Below are 8,774 nucleotides of genomic sequence, written 5' to 3' on the forward strand. Positions count from 1 at the left end.
AAAAAAAATCCAGGGAATTTGCACCAGAGCCAAAGGCAGTGAAATCACGATAAAAGATGAATAATCCTTCAAGTCTGCAAAATCCAGGAGCCATTCCCATGTTGGGAATTGGAGTGGTTTGGGTTGGAGTTGTGTTGTTGGGAAGAGCCTTCAGCTGCTCCAGAATCTTGGAATGGTTCAGGTTGGAATGGAGTACTTGGGAAGAGCCTTTAAGTGCTGTGGAATCCTGGAATAGTTTGGGTTGGAATGGTGGTGTTGGGAAGAGCCTTCAGCTGTTGTGGAATCATGGAATAGTTTGGGTTGGGAGAACTTCAGATCCCATCCCATTCCCACCCCTGCCATGGGCAGGGACACCTCCCACTGTGCCAGGCTGCTCCCAGCCCCAATGTCCAGCCTGGCCTTGGGCACTGCCAGGGATCCAGGGGCAGCCCCAGCTGCTCTGGCAATTCCAGCCCAGCCCCTCCCCACCCTCCCAGCCAGCAATTCCCAATTCCCAATCTCCCATCCAGCCCTGCCCTCTGGCACTGGGAAGCCATTCCCTGGCTCCTGTCCCTCCTGTCCCTCAGGGAATTCAGATTTTGTCCGGTTTAAACATTCCCTGTTTTTTAGCTCTCATCCCTTCCCTTTGGAAACCACCGCATCCCACTGCTGCTTCCCGTTGTGCTGATTCCCTTCACCCTGCCTTTCCAAACCCTTAATCCCAGCCCTTAATCCTGGTTTTATTCCTTGCTGCAAGCTGATCCAGGCTCTTTTTTTAAAATTTTCCTTAATATCTCTTTGCAATTCTCTTGAAATGTGGGAAGCATTCCCAGATTCTGTTCCTTGGCACTTGTGGGAGTCCTTGAAAGGTGTGCCAGGAGCGCTCCACAAGACATGAATGATGCCATTTGGGATTCATGGAGTTTGCTGAGTGTTTCTTCTCCTGGAATTGGAAATGAGCTGGAATCTCAGCCAGTGGGATGCCAACACCTTTCCAATTCCTTTTCCCGGAACAAAGGAATTGCTGGAATCTTTTTAAGCCGTGCCAGGCTCAGGGCAGGAGAGATTTGATCCTTTTCCAGTGTTTTTTAACATTGTTTGAGGCATTTTCCTGCCTGGAGGAGACTTTGCCAATTCATCCTCTGGAAAAAAGGGAAAATCGGTGCACAGAGAGCAAAAACCATGGAAAAATCGAGTCAAAATCTTCGGAATTTCCATCCTGACTGAGCCCACACGTTCCTTGTCCTGTCTCCAACACCTGGAGTGTGCAGGCAGGATGTGCTCAGGCCGATATTTTGGAATTGCCTGATGGAAAAGTTGCATCCAATGCCTGGGATAAGATGGTATGGATGGATTTAATTCCCACCAAGGAATGCTCTCCTCTTTGGAATGTGTTCAGATCCCTGAATTTTGTGCCACCACGTTCAATAATGTGACCACCAGTACCTTGTAATTTGAAAGGGAAAAGGATGGTTTTAGGAAAAACCCCAAACAAATATCCCTTGTCCAGCCAGTTACTCTGATTCCTGATTTTCTAAGGAATATTTTATATGGAATATCTGATTTTTAAAGGAATCAGGGAGTTTTTGCAGGATCTGCGAGGAGCTGCTCCTCCTGCCCGGCCTTTGCTGTCGATGCTTTTCCTTCCAAGCTGCCGCCCCAGCTGAGCTGCCAAATCCCTCTCATCAAGATTCCCACCCTTTTCCCATTTTTCCCTGCTCCCTCCTTCCCAGTTCTCCCACCTTTCCAGCAAAATCAAATGTCAGCTCCTTCCATTGTCACCACAGCTGAACCTGGCGGCAGCTCAGACTCTCACTCCCGTTTTGGGATCAGCGAGAGCATCGGGGGGAATTGGGATCCTGTGGGAGGAAAATACAGCACAGCTGATTGGGATCCCTGGGAAATTTTGGGTTTGGATCACTGGGAAATTTCAGTTTTGGATCCCTGGGAAATTTAGGACTTGGATCATTGAGATTTAGGGTTTAGATCTTTGAGATTTAGGGCTTGGAACACTGGGAAATTTAAGGTTTGGAAAACTGGGAGATTTAGGGCTTGGATCTCTGGGAGATTTAGGGTTTGGATCACTGGGAAATCTTGGGTGTGGATCACTGGGAGATTTAGGACTTGAGTCATTGAGATTTAGGGTTTGGATTACTGGGAAATTTAGGGTTTGGAAAACTGGGAGATTTAGGGCTTGGATCACTGGGAAATTTGGGGTTTCATTCAGAAAGTTTTTCTGGAAATGAGTTTGGGGTTCATTTCCAGTCTCACAGGGATATTCTGGAAATACCAACAAGGTCTGCTGTGCGCATAAACTGGGAGTTATCTACTCCCAATATTTAGGGATTTTTCCCGGATTTTCTTCCTCTGCTGTTGGCACTGTCAGAAAGACAGCAAGATTTTTCCGGATTATTTCTCATGGAGTTTTAAAAATGGGAACAAGTGGAAGCAAAAGGCTGATATTGACCTGCAGGGAATCAATAACCTCGGTGATGTAACCAAGCACGACAGGGTGGGAACAGAGCCGCTTAAACCCGGCCTTGTGGGAGCTTCACTGGAGTGGGTTTAGTCTGGTCTAGAAAAGCTTCCCCCAAAACCTGCCTGGGTTCCTGTGGAGGGCATGGGATGGGTTTCCTGCCTTGGGAGTGTCGTGTGGGCCTGGTGGAGCAAAAAATTAGGGATGGGTGAAACTTTGGAGATTGAACTTGGCACTGGTGAGGCCCCACCTTGAATCTTAGGGTCAGTTTGGGGTCATCCACGACAAGAAAGACATGGAGGGGCTGGAGCGTGTCCAGGGAAGGGAACGGAGCTGGGAAGGGGCTGGAGAATTCCTGAGGGAGCTGGAAAGGGGCTCAGGCTGGAGCAAAGGAGGCTCAGGGGGGACCTTGTGGCTCTGCACAAGTCCCTGACAGGAGGGGGCAGCCGGGGGGGTCGGGCTCTGCTGGCAGGGAACAGGGACAGGAGGAGAGGGAACGGCCTCAGGCTGGGCCAGGGCAGGCTCAGGGTGGACAGCAGCAGGAATTTCCCCATGGAAAGGGTGCTCAGGCCTTGGCAGGGGCTGCCCAGGGAGCTTTGGAGTGCCCATCCCTGGAGGTGTCCCAGGAATTCCTGGAGGTGGCACTCAGAGCTCTGGGCTGGGACAAGGTGGGCATCGGGCACAGCTGGGACTCGGTGACCTTGGAGCTCTTTTCCAACCTCAGGGATTCTGTGAGGTTTAGATTGGATAGTTGGGAAAATTTCTTCCCTAATTAGGTTGTCCAGCCCTGGCACAGGTACAAGGTGGAGTCCCCATTCCTGGAGGGATTTCAAATCCCTGTGGATGTGGCACTTGGGGCCATGGGGCAGTGGTGGCCTTGGCAGTGCCATGTTGCACTTCATGATCTTGGAGGACTTTTCCAACCTTAATGAATTCCTGAGGGACAGGAATCTCCCGAAAACCAAACTGGACTTTTTGGAGGAGGGCTTGCTTGGTTTGGTTTTGGTTTTTTTGTTTGTTTGGGCTTTTTTTTATTTGGGTTCCTTTATTTGTGACCCTTCTCATCCCAAAATCTTCACGTCAGACCCAAAATCTGTCCCGTAATGACTGTGGCAGGAAATGGAGTCAGGATTTTTATTGCTGAAAGATCAGAGGGGAAACATTTCCTCGTGTGGCGCTCAGTTGAGTTGCTGTCATCTCTCACAGCATTTTGGGAATGCTCCATGAAGCTGCTTCCCTGTTTTTCCCAAGGGTTTTCCAGGGGAGCGGAAAGGGTGGTGATGAAGAGAAGGAAAAGCAGAAACAACACCTGAAATTGTTGTTTTAAGATGAAAAAAGCCTCAATTTAAATCACCTGGGTTTCACCACAGCTTTGTCACTTTGAACCGCGATTCTGCTCCGAGGAGTGAATTCCAAGTGGAAAAAGATCCCTGTTGAAGGCATTTTCCATCTCGGTTTAGACTCCAGTGTGTGAGTTAATGACACAAGCAGATTTTTACACCTTTTTGCTTTTGAAAGAAAGAAAGAATTCTGGGAATAGGGAGCTGCCGGCTCCTGGTTTCCCAGTCCTGCTTGGAGGAGTTCCAAAGATCTCCATCCTCCTGTAACAAGCAATTCCCGAAGTGGGTGAAGGCATCACCTCTGGGTTGGGATAACAACTTGGGGTAAACTGGGATCTCAGAGGTTTTCCAGGGAGGACCAGTGAGGCACTTTGCTGGGAAAACTTGGAATAATAAATGATTTTTATGGAAAATTTGGGATTTGCACCTTTGGGCACTGGGGGTGGTGCATTGGTGGCAGTTGAGTGGTGGAAGTCCCGAACCTGGGGATGGTTTGGGCCATGGAGCTGATCCTGGTGGGGAGGAGGAGATTTCCCATCCCTGAGACTGTCCTAAAACTTCCAGCATTCCCAGAAAAATCCTTTGGAGCTGCTGACTCCAATTTAATGGAACACCATGGCTTGCAGAAGTTTTCCATAAACATTTGGGGCTGAGCAAACAGGAAGTGCTTCCTGATCCATTTTGTTACTTCCCTAACTTTGCCTTTTATGTTGGGAATTGATCCACGATCGATTTCCGGACCATCCTGGGTGTTTTAAAGCTGTTGATTGTTATTCCCTGATTTTTCCTTGGATACTGCACCACTGCTGAGCTTATCCCTTGCTTTCCTGAGGAAATTTTTGTCATTTTAATGAGTTTTGTGGCTTTTCTCCAGACTTTTTCCTGGTCTTCCACATCTTCCCGAGGTTACACCCCTCACAGAGGGGCCCTTTGCTTGGATTTTAATCCAAAGGAATTGTAAGAGCTTTAGATGGAGACGATGGGAAATTCCTAATCCGATTATTTTCTGGTTTATGGAACAAAAATGAACTTTTTGGTTCACTGGGAGTTCAGAGCAGTGGTGGGACTGGCATGGAGCACCTGCTGAGTACTGGGATCACCTCCCAATCCAGTACTTTCCATGGAATCCTGGAATGGGTTGGAAAGGATGTTAAAAACCATCTCATTCCAACTCCCAGCCCCAATGTCCAGCCTGGCCTTGGGCACTGCCAGGGATCCAGGGGCAGCCCCAGCTGCTCTGGCAATTCCAGCCCAGCCCCTCCCCCCCCTCCCAGCCAGCAATTCCCAATTCCCAATCTCCCATCCAGCCCTGCCCTCTGGCACTGGGAAGCCATTCCCTGGCTCCTGTCCCTCCAGGCCTTGTCCCCAGTCCCTCTGCAGCTCTCCTGGAGCCCCTTTAGGCCCTGCAAGGGGCTCGGAGCTCTCCCTGGATCCTTCTCTTTTCCAGGTGAACATTCCCAGTTATCTTATTTCCATAGGAGAGGTGCGATTTTGAGCAGTTTTGGCTTCTGGGAGGTAACATCCCTGGAATTACCTCATCCTTGGATCCAATTCCCTTGTTTCCAACTCTCCCAGTGCCCAGCCTTCCAGGTTTTCAGCTCTTCCCAGTGGAATGGCTCTGAATTCCTGCGCGTTTAATCAAACCCGGGCCTTTCTTCCTGAAAAATGCGAGGATTTGATCAATTCCTGAACCTGGATGGCAACAACAGCGACTCATTCTGTCCCTGGAAAAAAAAAAAAGCAGAATTTAGATTGGTTCACAAGGGAAATAAGAGTCAGGATTTGGGTTTTATGGAGTTCTCATCCCCAGGCTTAATTTTGTGCCAGTTTAGAAGCTCAAAATTACAAAATGTGTCGTATTTATTTGTCTTTAGAGAATTACAGGGAACAAATTCCCAAGCATTGAAGTTATGGGGATATGTTTGTGATTCCAGTGGTTTGATGTGGAATTCCAGCATTGGAAAACCACCATGAAAAGGAATAACTGGGAATTCCAACTGGAGCTTTGTCTGCTTCTTTCTGCCCTTAAATTATGTCTTTACTATTAAAATGAATTTTTTTTAATTTAATTGATGTTGCTGAAGAAAAAAAGCTATGGGAATAAAAAACTTCAAAGTTTGGTGCTATTTGGATCATTTCCTCAAATTCCCTGGATAATTGCAGTGGGGGCCAGTCCATCCTTTCCCACCAGGAAGGTTCAAATGATCCTGACCCCAGAAGAAAAAAACTCTGTGAAATTCCTGCCCTCAGCTCCCGGTTAATGCTGGAAAAGGCATTTTCCAGCCACGCAGGATGCAAAATCCATCATCCTTCAGTGGGATATTGATAGGAAAACCTTTATGGATGATTCAGGATTAAAGTGGTAATTTTTGGAAGCAGGGAAATGTCTGAAAGTCGTAAGGAACAACATTGGAATCAAGTAATCCAAATTAATCAAAGATTAATTGCTGCAATTAATCATTGGCCAGGTTGTTCCGAGGTTTTTTGGGAAAGAATTTGTGGGTATTTCCCTAAATCCTGCTTTTCCATAAAAAAAAGACTGATCCAACTGCGCAGGATAAAGGAATTTTATCAATTTATTATTTTTAACAATTTTTTAACGGAAATTTTACCAATTTACCTAAGATTGAAATATTTGTTCCCTGAGGTTCCACTCATTAAAAGCCTTTTAAATTATTCAGCAATTCCTTAAAATTCCTTTATTATTTCCAGTAATAGTTAAGCTTTCAGCCTTGGAGTGTAAGGAATGCTTCCTCTGCAATTCCAAAGCCAAATCCTTAATTTTTTGGGATTCAGACCTCTTGGACATCCGTGCTGCCTGATTTTCCAGAGCTTGGAAGCCAGTGTGTAAAATCTGAGTGCGGAGGTGAAAGAATCGATTTTTAGTTGATTTTATTTTATTTATTTTATTCATTTCCATTTTGGAAGCATCCCCAGATTCCAATCAGGATCACTCTGGAATTTTTGGGAATCAAGTGAAAAAAGCACTGAAATTCTTCCATAGGAGTTGTGGCTTTGTGGGTGTGCTGCTGATTTTTTCCATCATTAATAGCCACAGTTTTCCTCTGCTGGAAAATAGAAGGAAATATCCTTTTCCCAGAGTGTTACAGCAACCAAGCTGGAAAAGAGCAATTTCCTTGGGATCCCTGGCACGGAATCCGGATGCTCACGTCCTGCCTGTTCACAGCTCCTGTCACTGCCGGCTTTTACTTGGATCTGGAAAAACTTGTGTTTTCCCTGGCAGCCTGTGGAAGTGTTGGGATGTGGAATCCCAAGGACACGAGTTGTCCCGTAAGGGCAATTTATTCTCTGGAAGTGGGAAGCCATTCGCTGTGTTCATGGAATCACAGAATCATGGAGTGGTTGGGGTTGGAAGGGAATTTAAATCCCATCCCATCCCACCCCTGCCATGGCAGGGACACCTCCCACTGTCCCAGGCTGCTCCCAGCCCCAATGTCCAGCCTGGCCTTGGGCACTGCCAGGGATCCAGGGGCAGCCCCAGCTGCTCTGGCAATTCCAGCCCAGCCCCTCCCCACCCTCCCAGCCAGCAATTCCCAGTTCCCAATCTCCCATCCAGCCCTGCCCTCTGGCACTGGGAAGCCATTCCCTGGCTCCTGTCCCTCCAGGCCTTGTCCCCAGTCCCTCTCCAGCTCTCCTGGAGCCCCTTTAGGCCCTGCAAGGGGCTCGGAGCTCTCCCTGGATCCTTCTCCTCTCCAGGTGAACATTCCCAGCTCTCCCAGCCTCTCCCTCTCTCCAGGTGAACTCCTCCCAGCTCCAGAGCAGAGGGGCTCCAGCCCTCGGAGCAGCTCCATGGATTCCTCTGGATCATTCCAGCAAGTCCACAACTTTCTTGTGCAGAGAACTCCAGAGCTGGACACAGTTCCCAAGGTGGAGTCTCCCAAGGGCAGAAATTTTGGAAACCAAGGACTCTCCAGCTCTGCTTTTGGTTTCCCACTGGTTGGAAAATCTGAATTCCAACCTTTCCAGAATCAAGGATCCTCACTTTTCCAGAGGAAGCAGTGATTCTTTTGAGTTGTCTGCTTTTCCACTCCAATATTCCATGTAAAACTTTGGAACGATGAACAACACTTTGACCCGGAGCTATTTACTAGCCCAATATTCCAGATATTCCCATGTGGAATAAACAGGAAGAGAGGTTTTGATGCCACTGTTGTGTATTGATGGTCTGGAGCAAAATATATTCCTAAAAGCCCAGAATTCCTGGTTATTAAGAAGGAATTTCTTCCCTGTGAAGGTGGGGAGACCCTGGCACAGATTCCTGGAGAAGCTGTGGCTTCCCCTGGATCCCTGGAAGTGTCCAAAGCCAGGCTGGACGGGGCTTGGAGCAGCCTGGGATAGTGGGAGGTGTCCCTGGGTTGGAATGGGATGAGCTTTAAGGTCTCTTCCCACCCAAACCGTTCCATGATTCTGCGATTCCCAAAAGAAGAAAACCATCAGAAAAAAATGGGAATATCAATTCATTTCTCCTCCCAGACCCATCACGGGCAGCCACAAATCCCACAGATCGGAAATCCCCGGGAATGTTCAAGGCTTGGAGCAGCCTGGCATAGTGGGAGGTGTCCCTGGTGGTAGCAGGGGGTGGAATGGGACCTTTAAACTCCTCCCAACCCAAACCATTCCAGGATTCCATGAAATGCAGCTGCTCAGGGACTCTTGGATGAAGTGTTCGTACACAAGAGCTGTTGATTTCCTTGGGAATTTCCCTGATTCCTCCAAACTGAAATCCCAGTGCCACCTCCACAAATCTCGTGGTTTGGTGCCGAGTTTTAGACTGTGCCCATTTTCCAGACCTAAATTAATCCTGGTTTTTGATGCAGAGTTTTAGACTGTGCCCATTTTCCAGACCTAAATTAATCCTGGTTTTTGCTTTCGAGTTTTAGACTGTGCCCATTTTCCAGACCTAAATTAATACTGGTTTTTGTTGTCGAGTTTTAGACTGTGCCCATTTTCCAGACCTA

General features: G+C 47.8%; 1 protein-coding gene across 1 annotated transcript in view; it reads left to right on the forward strand.

Moving 5' to 3' along the window:
• The window catches only part of LOC121673631 (MAM domain-containing glycosylphosphatidylinositol anchor protein 2-like), a 96,674-nt gene that overhangs the window by 9,703 nt on the left and 78,197 nt on the right, over nucleotides 1-8,774 (forward strand). The window lies entirely within an intron of this gene.

This window comes from Corvus kubaryi, unplaced genomic scaffold (assembly GCF_017639235.1).
Source record: "Corvus kubaryi isolate FWS band 111438036 unplaced genomic scaffold, C.kubaryi_AGA036_p1.0 66, whole genome shotgun sequence".
Taxonomy (NCBI): domain Eukaryota; kingdom Metazoa; phylum Chordata; class Aves; order Passeriformes; family Corvidae; genus Corvus; species Corvus kubaryi.